Genomic DNA, 19733 nt, shown 5'->3' with positions numbered 1-19733 from the left:
TCATATTTTTATAAACACAACTCATCTGCCTTATCTTCCATTCTTAATCAATATTGCATCCACTTAAATGATCACTGATTCTTTTGCTTTGTTATGTCTTTGCCTGGCATAAAGTAAATCCTACGGTTGAAACGCCTGCTAATGTAAAAAAATCTGATTGATATTGTGTAAACATTGTGTAAAGATTTTAAATATTAAATATAGATGCACTAATTCTTACAGGCCATAACAAACATACACTGACACGTGCATGACAAAGAGGATTTTACGAAGGAACTAACACAACACTGCTACATTATTTATTAAACATCATACACACATTTTAGTACCAGAAATTACATTACTTCTGAACAGTTAACAGTATTCAAAAACTAGTAGCCTGTGCATTATGCTTGAGAGCACTTCTAAATCGATATTTTGTTTAGAATAATGCTATTAATGAAGACGCCTTCATGTACATCTAAAGGGGGAAAATAATAACTGTTTGACCAGATTCCACGTAACAGTAAACAACAGCCACCAAAGGCAATGGTTAGTGACTTTGTTGGTTCTAACGTTTGACTGCAATATGCAAACAATTGGATTACAAGCGAAATATCATCATTGTCACTTTCACATACTTGTCCCAGAACACTGTATTATTGACTTATTTACAAATTATATCTTTCTATATTACTATCCTCTCCTCTTCACATTATCCATATACGTCTATCCTTATCAAGACTTACCAATTCTTACTGTTCTTGCAGAAACCCAGTGTTCCAGAAATTACAGCAGCGTAATCGCTGAGTAGAGTAGAGCGATACAAAGTAATATAAAATAAAAATACATACTTTTCGTCGCATGTTTGCATGCATGTGTCTAAACATAGATGTATATATGTGTGTGTATATATATATATATATATATATATATATATATATATATATGTGTGTGTGTGTGTGTGTGTGTATTTATATATATATAAATATATATATATATATATATATACATATAATAATAATAATTATTTGAGGGAATATTATTCCTAACTTACAGGGAGAAATTCAATTTAGGAAAAACTAAATCAAATTTCACAAAATATGATATATATATATATATATATATATACATATATAGATTAGAAAAAACAACTTTTATCAATTCAAAATGAAGAATTAAATTACGCCATCTAGAAAATTACATATAATAGAAATATTAATATTAAAATAACAATAATATACCGATGATTACATATATTGCAAAATAATAGTAAAAATATATACGCTTTTATTATTATTTTGCAATTTACAAAACATCGGTATATTATTAAAATAAGAAATATTGAACTTCTAAATCTCTCGTAGAGACATGTACGATGGTGGGGCGATAGAATGGTTTTATACTGTCAATCTAACAAGAACGTGACAGTAGGGGGTACACCACCGCTGTATAGCCCTATGAAGCATCGAACGCCTCCTGATAGCTTTGACACATTTTTATTTCCCTGTGTCCTTATATACATATACGAAGGGGAGACAAACACCCCCGACCGCCGGAACTGCATGTAGGGACACCGTGTTTCAGGATCATTGTCCTTCACCGGCCTAGAGTAGCAGACACCGGTCGGCTGGTGATATTTGCCTCGACTTTGTATCTGTATGTATGTAAACTCAGTGAAGTTTATTCACTTATTGTTATTTTAATATTAATATTTCTATTATATGTAATTTTCTAGATGGTGTAAGTTAGTTGTTCATTTTGAATTGATAAAAGTTATTTCTTTCTAATTTTTACCCACGCACACAACACACACGCACACACATACACACACACACACACACACACAACACACACACACACACACACACACACACACACACATATATATGTATATATGTATATATATATATTATATATATATATATATATATATATATATATATATATATATATGTATATATAGGGAAATGTGTTGTTGAAAATGCACCTAAATTTCAAAAACACGTAATAGTTTAAAATACATTTTTTACACACATACGAAACTAGTTTCAACAATATTGTTTTGTTTATCAATGTTAAAAATTTCAATTTATGTATTAGAACACCATCTTTAAAAGATTCAATTTTGACAAATTAAAATAGTTCAATGTTGACAAATTAACCTGTTCAAAACAGACAACTTTAGCATTATGAATTAGGAGGACAGGTGCAATCAATAATATTAAAACTGAATATCAATTTGTTTGATTGTTCAAAGTTCATTAATGCTAGTGGTGATCGACAAGTCATAATGACATAAGAGGGGGAAAAACAAGGGAGAAATGGAAATAGTTAAACAAATGGAACTTGGTTTACAGTTTCTCTGATCCTCTTTCCGTAGACGCTTTCACTTTTAGTATTATGTTTTGGGATTTGAAACATTTATAATCTTTGTTATCTAGCAACATCTCATAGCCTGGTCAGTCACGGTGACAGTGAAATATGTATATATATATATATATATATATATATAGAGAGAGAGAGAGAGAGAGAGAGAGAGAGTGAATCAAAATTTTTTACGCATTCTTGATTTTTTAATGTAATTACACAAAAGTAGGGGATAAGGAAGTACGTCGTTCTCCTATATAGTCTTCCTGTTTGATGTACTTGATCCTGTGGTACACAAGCTTGCGTATTCTCTCGAAGAGGATTTCCAGTTTGTCTCTACCGTTTCCTTCACATCATCATGCGTAGGAAATCAACGATCTCGTATATCATCTTTGAGCGGTTCAAAGATATGATAGTCAGAAGGGATGAGATCTGGACTGTAGGTAAGGAGTTTCTGCACCTCAATTCTAATCGGTTAATGCTTTAAACGGGGTTGGGGGGGACGTGCATTTTCATGCAACAAAAGAAACGTTTCTTCGATAATAGGTATTGTCGCTTGGTGCGAACAGGTCAGCAATGTATTGTATCTTGCACAATCAGAGGTGGAGCTTGACGGGCGTCCTGCTCCTAATTCGTGCTCACTTAGAACCTTATCGACTTATTTATACATCACTTCTACGCGGTTGTGCACTATCTCCGTGTTGTGGTAAAATCTTCCGATGTATTTCAGCTCCTGACACAATTTCCGACCAGAGAAATCGTTGGTACACATTGGTAGGGGAGCGGCCATTCTTACACTGTAAGGTGTAAAAGAAAAAAAATGGTGCGACCGGGCTCAAACGTCGATAGCATCAGAGCAATAGTACCACTTAGAAGTACACACGCGCAGAAGGTAGTGTAAGCGTACCTATCTATCTATCTATCTATCTATCTATCTATCTATCTATCTATCTATCATCTATCTATCTATCTATCTATCTATCTATCTATCTACCTATCTATCTATCTATCTATCTATCTATCTATCTATATATATATATATATATATTATATATATATATATATAGAGAGAGAGAGAGAGAGAGAGAGAAAGAGATGTATACACGCACACACATATATATATATACACACACATTTTAAAGGGAGATGGGCGAAAAGGACCTTTCTCCAGCATGCCTGAAGTGCCGATAAATTCAAAAACTACCAAAAATGCCTGCTAGTTCTTGAAGGTGTCGGCACTTAAAGCATGCTGGTGAATGGTGGTTTTCGCCCGATCTCCCTTGATATATATATATTTAATTTAATATAGTAATTGACTATAAATTTTTATAGCATGGTGACTACTTGATAAAACTCATTAACGTGAGTTTTATATATGTGTGTATATGCAGTCTCATTGAAATATCGACAAATCGTCTGAACCAGGTTTTGATTGATCCATTTCGAGGTAGGTGTAAGGTGCATATATCTGACAATGCCAAAAGTACTAACTAACATTGCCACTGCAACTACTGCTACGATCACCATCAACATCTCTGCTACTGCTGAATGCTGCTACTAATAGTAATACTACTAGTGCTCCTACTATGCTGATTCTACTAATAAAATAAGTACTACTAACTAGATTAAGTACTATTGCTTCTACTAATAAAACTGATGCTGGTGCAAATAACTAATGCATCTTCTCTTCTTCTTCTTCTTCTTCTTCTTCTTCTTCTTCTTCTTCTTCTTCTTTCTTCTTCTTCTTCTTCTCGTCCTCCTTCTTTTCTTTCATCTCCTTCATCTCCCACATTTTTCTATTTTTCTTCTGTCTTTGTCGATTTCTCTTTCTATTTTCGTTCTTTACTACTGCTACTACTATTACTACTACTACTACTACTACTACTACTACTACTACAACTACAACTACTACTACTGTACCAACATCGGCATTTCCCAATAATCTGAAGAATCTTTTGTCCACCAAGGTAAGCAGCACTTAATGATCTTACCAGCGAAAAGAGTAACCATGACAGATTAATTCTGTATCGCAGACAAGAGAATCGAAGTAATGTAATAATGCTATATATATATATATATATATACAGGGAGAGGGAGAGAGAACGAGAGAGAGAGAGAGAGATGAACAAAAATCTATGCAAAATAAATTAATCTAAAGCAAAGTTAAACCCACATAACTTCCTAAAAATCAATATGGTTCAGTTTTTCAAAGGATTTCGTATCCGAATTTGGCAGCTGTCGTATTTTAAGAAATTTATTCTGCTATAATTTTCTTGGCTTCCAGAATAAAAACCAACTGTATATACATAATTTCTTCAAAGCCGTTTGATTTCTTTTCTTGCATTTACCAGAATTTGGCATCAGTTAAGTGTAAATATTTTGTTGATTTTGTTGCTGTCCTCCTACAAAGAGCGAGATTGATTATTACAATGATTAGACTAAATTACAGTTGTGCAATTCTATTGTTTATCGGTCATGTTGTAACGTAGTTTAATATTTATGTTATTTTAAGAACTAGCGAGTGATTTGAATGTTAACGCAGCCATTACTGTTAGGTCATATTCTTCGAAAAACATCTTTCTTTTATGGTCGTAGTCACAGTCTTATAGGTCTGCTTTTTTTGTAAAACGAAAAGTAAAACATTTTTTTTAGTTAATATTGTCAATCTATACTAGACGATCTTGATTTAAAACTGAACAAAATTTAACAAAACAATATCTAACGGACGAATTTGTGGTTTATAATGAGTTAAACTATATACGTATGTAATTATTATAACTATGTAGAGCACATTGAACTGATAAAGTCCTCTGTAAATTTTTTAAAATAACTTCGGGCTATTGAAATATGTCTAAATTTAGCTTGTTTTAATAAGGAAATACAAAAACGCACAAACATTCAACATTTTAATTCTATACCTACAAAACAGATTGTACTTTTATTTCTGATTATTGATTCTATTTAGAAATTCAGGTTTATCTTTTTGTTTGATACGAATTAGCAATTTAGAAAATTGCTTTGTATCTCTAAGAGGATAATTTTAGTAAATTATCCTGCCATTGCTACTACTTTGAGAATGCCCCTAACACAGTTGCGTCTTTTATGCAATGAATAGCTTTTGGGTAATATTCCAAGTTACTGTTCTAATATGCAATTCCTCTCAGCAGTGATTCTTTTGAAATAATCTTTCAATGCTAATGTAGGCATTCTACAATATACATGAAGATTTAGACAATCTTACGCTTGTTATTTCTAAAACAACGAGAACGTATCCCACATAATCAAAATGATATGAGAATGATCAGATTCACTTATCAAAGAATTCCTTAAATTAACTTTAAGTAATAATTTCAAATTTTGGTACAAGATAAGCAAATTTGGGGAAAGGGATACTAAATCGATTAGATCAACCAAAGTGCTTAAGTTATCCTGCAAATTGTGAGCATTTTATATTAAAAAAGGTGAGGCAAAGAAATGAGAGGGGAGGAGGATGTGATGCAGAGTACAATAATATATAAAATATGTAAAAATATAAGTGATAAATATTTCTGTTACAGAAGAGTCTCCAACTAGAGCCACTTAAGGAACCAACTAGAGCCACTTAAGGAACCAACTAGAGCCACTTAAGGAACCCAATAGATGTACGATTTCCATGGTCCTCAGTGGCATAACACATAATCCAACTTTTGTCTTCTAGCCCATTCCTGCATGCATAGAATAGTTCCATCCATACTAAGTATTTTTGCGTAATTCACCCACCTTTTCTATATATTAGAACGGACAGGTCACTTTACTTTGACCAGCACCTTCCTTTCTAAGTGAAGTTTCACCAAATTACATGTGTCAGTTTTCAAAAATCTGTCGTTCGGCGCAAAACATATCCACTCAGAGTGAGAGCAAATGAAAAGAAACTAAAAATAGAAAGTAACATAAATCTCACACAAAAAACTGTGAACACATTTCCCCAACAGGAGCTACTATTAAATAATCTATTCAATAGCGATACTAATAAATGTCGAGTCTTTTCGCTAAGACATATGTTCTTCCTCAAGGGACCTTCTCCAATCTATAAGCGCATTCATTCGGATTGTATTCACCATTTTCACTCGTCTATTAATGTACCTCAACATGTATTTTAGTTTTGACGTTAAAATTCAAAATATTCACAATCCCCCCATATAACACAACATTTCTCCCCCAGGTAGCTAAGCAAATAATGACGAACTGTGTTTTCCCATTCAAATGAAGACAGTACGACAATCTTCACAAAATGTAGCGGATTCCTGGATCCATTGTCCACATGACAGCCGCTGTTCAACACACCATCACAACTCTTCAAACACGAAATTTGAATGATTGCGTGTAGAATATTTTATTCTATCTGTGCGCATATCAGACATGCAGGTTTCGATCATTTTGGTGTTATTGAGATGTTGGGTGTTACATTCCAAACCAACTGTTGTTTACAAATTCACAAAGACTTTTTTATGCATTCTGTCATTTCAACTCTTAAATTTTCATAGTGTATCCCAGCAGTATTATTGCTGGCTTATGCAATAACTTAAGATGAACAAAAATGAAAGCCGATGCATAATAGTCTGCCTTCTTTCATTTCTAGGAGAAAAATTTCCGTTCAGAATTAAAGTTATTCGTAATGCTCAAAATTTCAGCTCGATTCTGCAGAAATTTGCAGACCAAAGTAAACTATTTGACCTTCGATGTTTTTGTGAGAGTAACATAATTTATGTTAAATGCTACTATAAATGCATATAAAATAGATTTGTATAATTACTACTCTGTTCTCTGTCAGTGTTCCTGTAGTAGATATGTTTGTAACAAATATTTAACGTTTAGACATATATATCAGTGATAGCCTTTTCTCGTATCGCAGATATTCAGACTTTGTAGTTCCATTCAGGCGTGATTTGTTCATCAAATTGTTAGAAGTTAGGATATTATTGCAATGTGTTTGCCACGTAGAAGTAAGTAATTATCTTTGTTCACTCTACTTGACACTTATGCCACTTATAGTGTTGTCAATCTTTTATGTTAAGCATCTAGATGTTAGATCTTCAAAGGAATTTGTTTTCAAAATGGTCTGGCTGCGAATGTGTTTGATTTTACTTTGAATATTTCATGATCGTAATATATCAGAACACGTAGAAGATGGCATGAGTTAGAAAGACTGTTTTAAAATTAATAACTCTTTTCTAATTTCGTACATCACGATCAATAGTCTATTGAACGCAGTTCGTGTAACGTACAGTTTTTGATTGCCAGTCACATTGTGTATCGTATAGTTGCTTCAATAGTCGACCTACCTTATTAGGTCAAGGAAATAAAGAGATAACTAAATTGTCCAATCAAGTTTCAATAAACAAACAATTACTTCAAAATTTCTTTCCTTGTTCCAGGTTAGAAGATATTATATTTAATATAATCATCATTATAATCATCATCATCGTCGTTTCCATCATGATACTCCTCCTCCCCTCCCCTTCATCGTCATAATCCTCATCGTCGTAGTCGTCGTCGTCGTCATCCTTCATTTTTAATAAAGTGGATATGATCTAAGAGTTCCTCTTCGTTATTTTACTCGATGCAATAGAAATTTCTCCCGAACATAACAGCATACATATTGTATGCTCTCCTCCAAGCTCTGAACGAAAACATGAAAGTTTATGTATTATTGCTAAACAAAATTCTTATTTCCCTGCACCGCAAAATATAACGTAAATGAACAGAGAAACGCAGCCTTTTCTAACTCTAACTGATAAGATGGGACCTTTTTATCACTATGAACAAGTGCGCGCACACGCGTATGTCTTCGGATTCAAAACAAACCAAAATACATTGTCTGTTGCTACTTGTTTCTTCAAGAGGAAAATTCTAGATAAGAAACATTTTTCTCCAATAGAGTCGTTAATGATTGCGGCACCAAACATGTGCAATGTCACTCCTTCCACAATCAGAAATAACGTACCTATGCTTCTTCACAAAACATACGTTTTTTCCTGAGTGAATCCAGGCATGGACTGCTGACAGTGATGGAAGATATATTTTACAAAGAATAACTGAATTGCGAAAAACATTCCATATAAAAATGGAAAATGCTTCACTTAAAATGTCTCATTTCAATACTTATTTATAATTTTTACCTCCGTAGAAACAACAAAAGTATATTAGTTGTGTATTGTTTGCTCTGAGATTTTGTATACATTTTCTTCACGTTTTCGTTCTAGATATAGGTTATAGTTAATGTTTTGATAATTTACATTACTTTCAAGGTATATAAATGTCCTACACACACGTGCTAGTGGTAAATATAAAGTCCTTGTAATATATTCTAGTAGAATTGGTTATTTCGATCATTGATTTTTTTCCTTTTATTGTATAAGTTTTGACCTGACGAGTGGAAAACATATTAGCAATAATTAATTATTCGGACACTTAAAGTATACACATCTATTTATTGCTAATGTAAAGCATCTATGATATTACATTTAATACATCTTTATGCTTGTATTCTGTAATTTATCCCGTTTATTGATTTGAAATTATATGCGGTTTGTGTAATTCTCTTATATCACTAACTGAATTCTTTTAGTGTTCGAAACTACCGTCTCTTCAATTTTATCATATTTAAGATATTTATGCAACAGAGATCTCTGCAAATGTCTGCAATCTTCACTCTAAGCCGCAAAGAGAAGAATACACCTCTTCACAAATGCATAAAGCTTATTCATGCACAAGGTCATTTCACTTATATTGTCTGAAGTCAAACGTATTGGAGATATATTGCTGTAATCATAACGCTCATAAGCAGTGGTTAATTAAGAACCAGCTTTAGGAATCTGTCGCCAGAATGGGCGTTTCAAACATAAGACTATGTTCTGCGTCTAGTAGAATTATGACACAATAATTCACAACACATTCGTTCAGGACGGTCGAAGCATCGATGCCAAACAGTAGCCAGACAGCTGGAGAGAATGTATGCTAATGTGCGCCAAAAACCTATGGTATTGGATAACAGAATCCTCATACAACTCGAACGACCGTGAATAAACTACAAGAACTTGAGGGAATTGAACCGATGTCACACCAATCATATAGACTGAATCTTGTTCCCTTGGATTATTACTTATTCTCATCCACGTCTTCCCCGCTCGCAATTATTCATCAACCTAGAGGAAGTGAAAGCTTCAGTGAAGAAATTCTTCGCCTAGAAGGAGAAGAACTGGTTTGAGCGTGGGATCAAAGAAATGGAAGGATGGTGGTTTCACACGGTTCACAACGATAACCGCTACTCTAAAGACTGATTTTGTAACTTGACAAATAAAGAAAATCAGTTAGTTACAAAAATATTGCAAACCGTAACACAATAATTATGTATATCGGAAACGTTTTTACTTTTATTCTAAGATTTGTTCATCTTTATGTATAATAATTCTGTTTATATGGTCTCCCTCTCACATATATATATATATATATATGTGTGTGTGTGTGTGGTGTGTGTGTGTGTGTAATAATGACAGGGCTTGGAGAAATTAATGGAAACATCGTAAAATTTGAAACAAATTTAATATGCAGAAAGTCCGCCATTTCCAGTAATTACAGCTTGAATTGTTTCCAAAGGAATTTTTGTCCATTCTTCAGCTAAAACAGTCTCGAGTTCTGCTAGAGATGGACGATATCGACTCCTTATTTGTTTTTCTAAATTGACCCATAAATGTTGAATAATATTCAGTTCTGGGGACTGTAGTGGCCAGATAAGTTGTTCAACTTCCCTAGAATGTTCCTCATGCCATTAAGCAACAATCTTAGCTGTGTGAATTGGTACATTATCATCCTGAAAGATTGCGTCTCCCTCTGGAAGCAGTTCCGCAACCATAGAATGTATTTCATCAGAGAAAATGCTTAAATAGTATTGACTATTAATTCTACCATAAAGGTAAACCATTGGACCAGCAGAAGTCCAAGGTATGGCCCACACGCCAGATCATCATATTCCTCCTACATGTTTAGCAGTTGGAAGAAGGCAGGCTGGGTCAAATGCTTCTTTTCACTTTCTACACCCTTATACTCGACCGTTGGTTGGAAATAAGGTAAAGGATGACTCGCCCGAGATAATAACATTCTTCCGCTGTTCTAGGGACCAATTTTACTCCACTCTAAACGCTTTGCAACGTTTGTTTTTAAAAGTAGTGGTTTTCTGATTACAGCACTCCCATGAAATCCGGCTTTGTATAACTGTGTAATTTGTACAACTGCAGTAATTTTGGCAACTGTACTTTGGGGATCCATTCTCACAATTCGTGCAAGGGTCCGACCGTCCCTCTCTGAAAGTTTTGGTTTTCTTCCGGAGTTCTATTACAACGAGGAGGTTTTTCCCTCTTTCTTAAATGCTGTCATTACTTTCGAGACAGTACTTCTTCATACAGCACACATTTCGACTGTTTTCTTTACGCTAGCGCCTGCCATAAAAGTACAAACTATTTTACCTCTTTCAAAGACCGAAAGATGTGTCATTTCAATGAATTCTAATTACCTTTTTCTGATGATATCTGAAAGGAAAAACAATTTTCCAAAAGATATTAAGCAACACTAACAATAATTCTAAAAACATAAAAATTAACATCTTTTAGACGGTTTTATAGATATTTCAAAATTTTGATGCTATGATGCTAGGTGCTTTCATTATTTTGTCCAATGCCCGTGTATAGATGTGTGTATGTGTGTGTGTGTTTGTGTGTGCGTATGTATGTGTGTGTGTGTCTATGTGTGTGTGCTTCTATTTACGCATGACAGAAGTATTATATACATAAAATTCATCCTAGGAAAGATTACATTATTTATTTGAGGACTGTCAACTTTCATAATTTTTGTCAACGATGTATTATAACGTCCCTGAAATTGTGGAATGCTTAAGGATTTTCAAAGATTTATAATCTCTTTTGAGTATTACTTCAACTCCACACTTCTAATTCTTGCAAGGAGCGACATTAGCTCTTGTTTCTTCGAGCCTATAGAAGTTTGAGCATACGTAAGTAATTAATAGGTTACCGCCTAAAACTGAATGTTTTGCCGCTGTTGGTCATGTTTATCTTACTTAAACAAAATACCATTTTATATCAACAGAAACCAGTCTATCAGAAAATAATTAGTGCTGAAAACGATATTAAATGAAGATATAGGATAACGGAACTAAAAAAAAATTACCTATATTAAAAATGGAAAAACTTCTTTTCTTTTATTCAACGTACACATATACACGTATGCAAGAACACACAATATATTAATGAAATCGCTTTTAAAATTACCTAGCTATACTAATACGTTTAATACGAATTATAGCTTGATATTGGTTTCAAATTTTGACCAATGACCAGCAAATCCGGTGGGAGAAGAGTTAAGACGATTACATCAACTCCTACACTCAACTGGTACTTATTTTATCAACCCCGAAATGATAAAAAACAAAGTCGATCTCGGAAGCATTTGAATTCAGAACGTAAAGCCTGTAGAAATGTTGCTAAGCATTCGTCCCGGCGTGCGAACATTTCTACACGCAGGGCAGAATGTTTGACGTTATTTCTTCCGGTTTTATGTCCTGAGTATCATAATATCGTCGATAAATATTTAATGAACCTGCTAGAATTCGAAGCTTTGTGGTATGTCTATTTAAGACTGAAAGTTCGAAGTAGTGTGTTTTGGTAAATGTTTACTAAACTGAGTGCTATGTTAGATTTATGACAGCCTGAAGTTCAATGATGTTTATTTGAAATTGATACCGCAAAAGCGCACCATGGATTCATTATTATATTTTTCCTTAAACAAAAAATTATTCCTTGAGCTGTACGTAAAAATATAAATATATATAAATCAAAACAAAACTGATTATACTTTCGTAACAAAAATAGAAAATAATAATTACATACTTATGTATTTTCTTCATTTACTCTTAACTTTTCAATTACTATTTTCCATCTTGTCATTGTCCATGCACAGGGAAAGTGAACAGCAATACTCTATCCAACCCACACTCTCATTCGTAAGAGCTGAAACTCATTGTTATCGAATAATAACCGTCTGACAACTCGTATAACTTTGCTGTCGAAAGTCATGAAGGCATATTTTCTTACATAATGAACTGCTATAGTGAAGTAGCACAATCTTATATATGTTTATGTAGTTCATACGGTAAATATTTGAGATAACCTCTTGCACACAAAGAGTTGCACATAAATACACTAACACTTATATGCTTACGAAGACAATAGAAATTTTATTGATCTGCTTGAAATATCTGGCAAATCTCATACATCACACATACTTATCATACTTGTCCCACTCACACGTTTCTTAAAATGACGGAATCGGAATCAGGCGATAAAATTTTGTTCAATAAACTTTTCTGAAATCGAATAAAAGATGGACACGCCTAGAAACCATTTCTGCTCGGTAGATTTTGATTTCGACAGAACTAAATTAAGCATGCCTAATACACGGTGCTTTCTACTACTACTACTACTACTACTACTACTACCGCCACCACTACTACTACTACTACTACTACTACTACTACTACTACTACTACTACTACTACTACTACTGCTACTACTACTGCTGCTGCTGCTGCTACTACTACTACTACTACTACTACTACCACCACCGCTACCACTGCTGCTGCTGCTATCACCAGCCCCGCGATCACCGTCACTACTGCACACAAGAACATTCAAGGTATCTTAAGTAATATGAGTTGTCATAAATATATAGTTGTTACAGGGATAAATGAAAGAATATATCTATAGTGTTTAAACATTTTCACCATCTTGGGGTCAGGGACTTGAGCTTATATATCATGATATTACATGACATGTATGAGGAATGTATCTCTCTGTGGATGTGTTTCCCTTGATTATATATAGCGATTCTCTACACCTTGTTCAATGTTATAAGAAAAATAGATTAAGGAGAACGAGATGAGGCATTATATGTATGCAAATTTGGAAATAGAATCTCCCTTATCATGTAAAATGGACACTGAATGAATTAATTTAAACAGATTAGAAATCTATGTCCCACGGACTGCAAGTATCACCTAAACGGTTTTCCATATATTTTAGTGTGTCTAACCAGAAAATAGGTTTAAGGTTTAGGATTAAAATGTCGGAGCTTATATTTAGGATTTGACATTAAAGCGAAGTGTTATGTTTCGGATCAACAGTTAAGGTTTTACTTTCAGGATGGGTTTAGTGTTCGGGTTAGCCTTAGGTTTTTATAATTAAAAGTTTCTTCATTACGACTTAGCTCAAAGTCTAGGGTTTAGTGATTATTGTTGGGGTATATAATATGTACTGTTATTGTTAGTGTTCGGGGTTTAGTTTTAATGTTAATGCTCATATACTTGTTTTGATGTTAAAAGTTAAGGGTAAAAGTTTGAATAGAAGGTGGGGGAATACACTTTTGCGTATTGGATGAAAGTAGGAAATGAAATAGGAAATTATGTTTAATGTTAGGACATGTGCTGTAAACAAAATTTCATATAAGCCGAATTATTATTTTCTATTTTGTAAGTAAAATTCTCCTGTGTCGTAACGTTCTTATCTATCTCATAAAACAATTCCTATTTTAATTGCCATTTTTGATATCTTTTTATATATGATTTCTCAAAAGTACAACATTAAGAAGTCATATGATTGTCTTAATCGCTATGAAGAACAAACACATTTTTGTCATTTTTCATAGTACCATCACAAAAACATTGATATATTTTGTTAGTGAAATTTACAATAAAGATATACAATTTGAAAATACTAAATTTTCTATTATTAATAGATACTAAACAAAGACGGTCATTTTGACATATGTCGTTCACAGCTGCATCTGTGTAGGCATCCTCCACAAGGAACTTGCAGCGAAACTGCATGGTACTGAATACAGGCTTGGCATACTGCACGTCATATAACTCGTTTAACACGCGCTTTTATTCTTCTCTTCCGTTTTACGAATTCAGTGTACACATGCGCATTGAGTGTTCATACATCTCTTGCCAGTTCCCACAGAAAACTGTTAACAGATCACGACCATCTCATGAACCTGCAGTCGTGAGGAGCGTTCCGTGCTCAGAAGTTTGCAGAAAAACATAAGTCTCTTCCGTCAAATACTGCTGACCTAGTAAATCCTTATTTGTATAAAACTCTAGGATATGAATAGTCCAACGCGGAAAACTGTGCAAAATCATTTTACCTCATAGACATTACAACAAAATCTCTCGAGACGTAAGGAAAGCAAAAGAAGATATAAGTGTTGTACTAAGTATTGCCTGGAGTTGAATACTTGGAATACAGAATACAGAAGCGTCTACTTAATCACGTATTTCGATATAACGTGCTTCACATCAAACACTAATGTTTTTTGGGAAGAAATATTTACTAATACACATCTAGATCTAAGCTAGCTAAAATCAAAATTCACGGTGCGGAGGAATAAAAATATTGGATATCGGTTTTACACAATGATGAATTATTGTAGATTAAATCACCTGCATACAGGTACGATCATCTATTTTATCTTTCATATTTGGTAAATACGTATAGATATATGAAAGATTGCATAATTCATCTGACACATCAAGAATTGTCTACTTACACATACTTTACATTAAACATGGGTGCGTGAGGCATACGTTCCCGTTCAGTGGAAACATCTGAGATTTGGTTGAAGAATATTGTAGACATGCTACGCTACTGCGAGGAAGACAGAAGAAAATATTTATTTATGATGAAAATATGAATATATCTAAGGTATCAAAAATTAAAGCAAGTGAATCGTGCCGCCAACGCTAAAATTGCCCCCCTCGGACCCGGATGACGATGAACTGTTGGTGTTCTTTTATAGAGGCGGAGAGGTGGAAAATGTAGTGAAAGAACACTACGAGGGAATACCTCTAGCATTCACACAAGATCCCGAATGGCCTACGCAGATAGCACGTGTTTCTAAAGCTGAAGCAACTAGAAGAGGAATATCGCTCTTCGGCCGGTGACACGAGCTCGGAGACCGCCTTCATTTTAAATGAAGCATGGACTATTGTGACTTACACGGACACAAGCGACGATGAGGTGGAAAATTGACAAGAGGCTGAAAAGCCTCAGTGTTATAATGTGTAAGAGGCTCGGCGTCTCATTTGTAAATGGACTAGTGTTGATTGTATATTGAATATTTTATTGTATATTATTGCTTATTGTTGACTATTAAGTCCAATAATTGTAAGAACTGTAGTGAGATGTTCAATACCTCGTTGCGGTGGAAAATTTGACAGGAGGTTGAAAAGCCTGAGTATTATAAGTGTAAGAAGCTCAGTGCCTCATTTGTAAATGGACTGAATATTTTATTGTATGTTATAGCATGTTATTATTTGTAATGGACTATTAAATCCAATAATTGTAAAAACTGTCGTGAGAAGTTCAATACCTCGTTTTGTTTATTTTGTTCGACAAAAAAAGAACAATGTTTTAGAGAAGCAGAAACTCGGCCGGCGTGTCTTGCACTCTCCCATCAATATCATCCTTGTTTCATCATTCACCTCATCAATGTATATGTCCATCCCGCAAGCTACTCTGTGTAATGCCTTTATGGCAAATCTTAATGAAATAAAGTAGCTTGCTTACCAAACACATGGTTACGGGTTCAATCCCATTGCGTGGCACCTTGGGCAAGTGTCTTCTACTATAGCCTCGGGCCGACCAAATCCTTGCGAGTGGATTTAGTAGACTGAAACTGAAAAAATCTCGTCGTATATATGAATATATATATATATTATATATATATATATATATATATATATAATATATATATATATATATGTATATGTGTGCGTATGTTTGTGTGTCTGTGTTTGTCCCACCAACATCACTTGACGATCGATGCTGCTGTGTTTACGTCCCCGCCACTTAACGATTCGGTTAAAGAGACCGATAGAATAAATATTAGGCTTACAAAGACTAAGTCCTGGGGTCGATTTGCTCGAATAATGGCGGTGCTCCTGCATGGCCACAGTCAAATGACTGAAACAAGTAAAAGATTGAGTAATGCTATTACACTCACCAAACACTACAATCTACACCACATTCACACACTCAGTCTCATATGTGTAAATATATATCCATATGCATATATATGTGTATGCATGTTTATACATAGACAAATGAGGCAGGGCGGATAGATATTGATGTATGTATGTGTATATAGCCTTGGTATACGGAACAGAAATACTGTTCATATTAGCCGGTTCCTATGTATTATGTATTACGTACATTTTGCGTCGACAGAAATGATGTGGTTTTGTTTCACAGAACATCTATTGATAGGAAAGTAAACAGGAGATGATGTGCTACATATACAACGTATATCGCGGCGAAACGAACAACACTGCAGCAGTGAGGAACGCATGTTTGTTCGGGCCTCGTTGAGCGTTGTCAATGATCTATACTGGTTAAGGACGACAACACGAAAATTATAAAATCAGATATTTAGGAGACAGAAAATAGTAATTTTTTCCATTGTGCTTTACAAAAACTATTTAAATGAAGAGGAATTATTGCCAACAAAATCACATCATCATTTGAGACAACGGTATATATTTTTCAGGATCTTTTCGGTTTGAACGGCAGTTCTTTCTAGCGGTGTCATATGAAATTTTCAACCGTAATTATGACCCTAGTATCGATCTATTGCATTTTAATCTGTTCTAGGGTTAGGGTTAGTTATGGTTAGGGTTAGGGTTAGGGGTGGGGGGAAGGGTATCATTTTTTTTCTTAAGAAATGTAAATAAACCCAATCTGTTTCTTAAACGAGGGACATACTCATACGGCACAGTATGTTTCACCTCAATAGACGGTCATTGATTGACTGAAATTGCAGAAATTGAAGAAAAAAAACAAGAAATGCCTTACAAACTATAGAATTTTCTCAATAAAGCCAAGAGAAAAAGATGCTTTATAAACACATTCTACCAGTATACGAAGTTTAATTTTTTTTATATACCTAGAAACTGTGTTAAAAACTGCCGTTCAAACCGAAAAGATCAGTTTTTCAAGTATGGTATACGCTTAAGTTATCACTTTTTAATAATTTTATAATTTAAAATTAAAACTAGGATAGCTAGAATACTGGTATTTATCACTTTTTGCACTTAGCTCTGTTTCATGTCTTAATGTTTTTGCTGTAACATATCTTTCATATCTCTTATTTATATTCTGCGTAGTATCCTACCTAGCTCATGAATTTTAAAATTTCTGTATACCTGTCTTTGATCTAGTTGCATTGATCTAGTTGCATTGATCTAGTTTCTACATCTGATACGATAGTGCTTCTTTTAATTCATTTTCCATTCCTCTAGCTTCCTTTGACACATCTTTCTAAACCGAAGTTCATATTGACTTATTTTATAAACCCATCAATCCTCTGTAGTAGAGTTCCCAGTTGTTTATTATTTGCAGCATGCAACATGAGGTCATCCATATAGTTGAGATATATTTCTTTATTGCCCACAAGGGGCTAAACATAGAGGGGACAGAGAAACGGATTAAGTCAATTACATAGACTCCAGTGCGTAACTGGTACTTAATTTATCGACCCCGAAAGGATGAAAGGCAAAGTCGACCTCGGCGGAATTTGAACTCAGAACATAACGGCAGAAGAAATACTGCTAAGCATTTCGCCCAGCGTGCCAACGGTTCTGCCAGGGGATTGCTTTACCACAGCCATTGTATATCTGCGTGGTTGTCTTTAGCATGACAGTTAAAAGCGACGATGCAGAACGGAGGATTAGGGAGAGAGAGTTTCTTTGAGACATTCCTCTTCTAATGGGGGCGCGTTTAGGATTTATAACTCGCTGTTATGTCTATAAACTATTCTATAAACTATTTACCATTTACTCATGTCATGTTTTACGTATACTAGTAATGCTGGCGTGGTCTTACTCATAGCTTTTATTAGCATCATCATCGTCGTCATCATCATAATTATTATTATTGTTGCTATTATTATTATTATTATTATTATTATTATTATTATTATTATTATTATTAATATTATTATCATTATTATTATTATTTTTATTATTATCATTATCATTATTATTTTTATTGATATTATAATTATATATTATTTATTATTATTCTCATTATTATTATTATTATTATTATTATTATTTTTATTATTATCATTATCATTATTATTTTTATTGATATTATAATTATATATTATTTATTATTATCATGATTATTATTATTGATAATATTTTAATCATTATTATTATTATTTTTATTATTAGTAGTAGTAATATTAGTAGTAGTAGTAGTAGTAGTAGTAGTAGCAGTAGTAGTAGTAGTACTAGTAGTAGTAGTGGTGGTGGTGGTGGTTGTGGTTGTGGTGGTTGTGGTGGTTGTGGTGGTGGTGGTGGTGGTGGTAGCAGTATTGCAGCACTCGCCATGAAAGAAATGCACTGACGATCGCGAGATCGTGGTTTCAATCACTAGACATTGCGGGGCGTTGTGTTCTTGAGCAAAACACTTCACCTCAACTTGCTCTGCGATCACTTCGACACCTGACGCGTGGTACACCATGTACCTGGTCAGGCAAGGTCGATTTGATGGAGGAAGTAGGCTAAGGTTTGGCACGTACAATTGATCACTCTAAATAATTTTGTGTAGGTCTTTTGGCTCAAGCTGAACGCTCATACTTCGTCTTCGGCTGGTGAGTCTACTACTATTATTCTTGTTGTTTTACTTCTCTGTGTTCTATCGTGGTTATTTTATTTGACGTCTCAAGCTGAATTAAGCTTCTGTGGGAGATAGAGGCAGTGGATGTCTGATACCTACATATATATGCACGTATGCATCATGGCCAGTTCAAAATGCCCGCCCTTTTATTCCATGTGAAATATGGTCAGAATATCGCTGCAGTACATACAGTGACGAAATAAATTTAAATTTATATAAGTATAGATATGATCGTTAATTTGAAAATAAAATAACGATTTTATCAAGTGGTCAGCATGGAAAGAAACAACCTTCAAAGGTTATAATTATTAAAATTATAAATTATCTACGAGATCCCAGCATGCTGAAAGTAGCAGCCATGACCTGACTTTAAAACCACCTAAATTATCCTGGTATACGTTCGTATATGTGAGTATTCGTATGTTGTATGTATATATATATGTATATGAATCTATGTTTATTTTCTGTGTGTATTCTACTGACAGGGCAAAGCATTCATAAATGCAAAGCAGAAATCCGGATCTAGAATTATCCATTTTTTTTTACTAGTTTGAACTTGTCTCTTTGTTTTTTTCTCCGTGTTGATATATGGACAAT

General features: G+C 34.0%; 1 long non-coding RNA gene across 1 annotated transcript in view; it reads left to right on the top strand.

The window, feature by feature from the left end:
• LOC118766414 overlaps positions 1-10167 on the top strand; it is a 15814-nt gene extending 5647 nt beyond the window's left edge. Inside the window, exon 3 of the long non-coding RNA XR_005002347.1 lies at positions 10033-10167. This is a non-coding gene — a long non-coding RNA (uncharacterized LOC118766414). The remainder of the gene's footprint in view (positions 1-10032) is intronic.
• The last annotated feature ends 9566 nt before the right edge of the window (positions 10168-19733 follow it).

Source organism: Octopus sinensis, linkage group LG15, assembly GCF_006345805.1.
Source record: "Octopus sinensis linkage group LG15, ASM634580v1, whole genome shotgun sequence".
NCBI lineage: Eukaryota > Metazoa > Mollusca > Cephalopoda > Octopoda > Octopodidae > Octopus > Octopus sinensis.
Note: the sequence above shows the minus strand (reverse complement) of the source record. Positions and strands in the feature narration are given on the sequence as shown.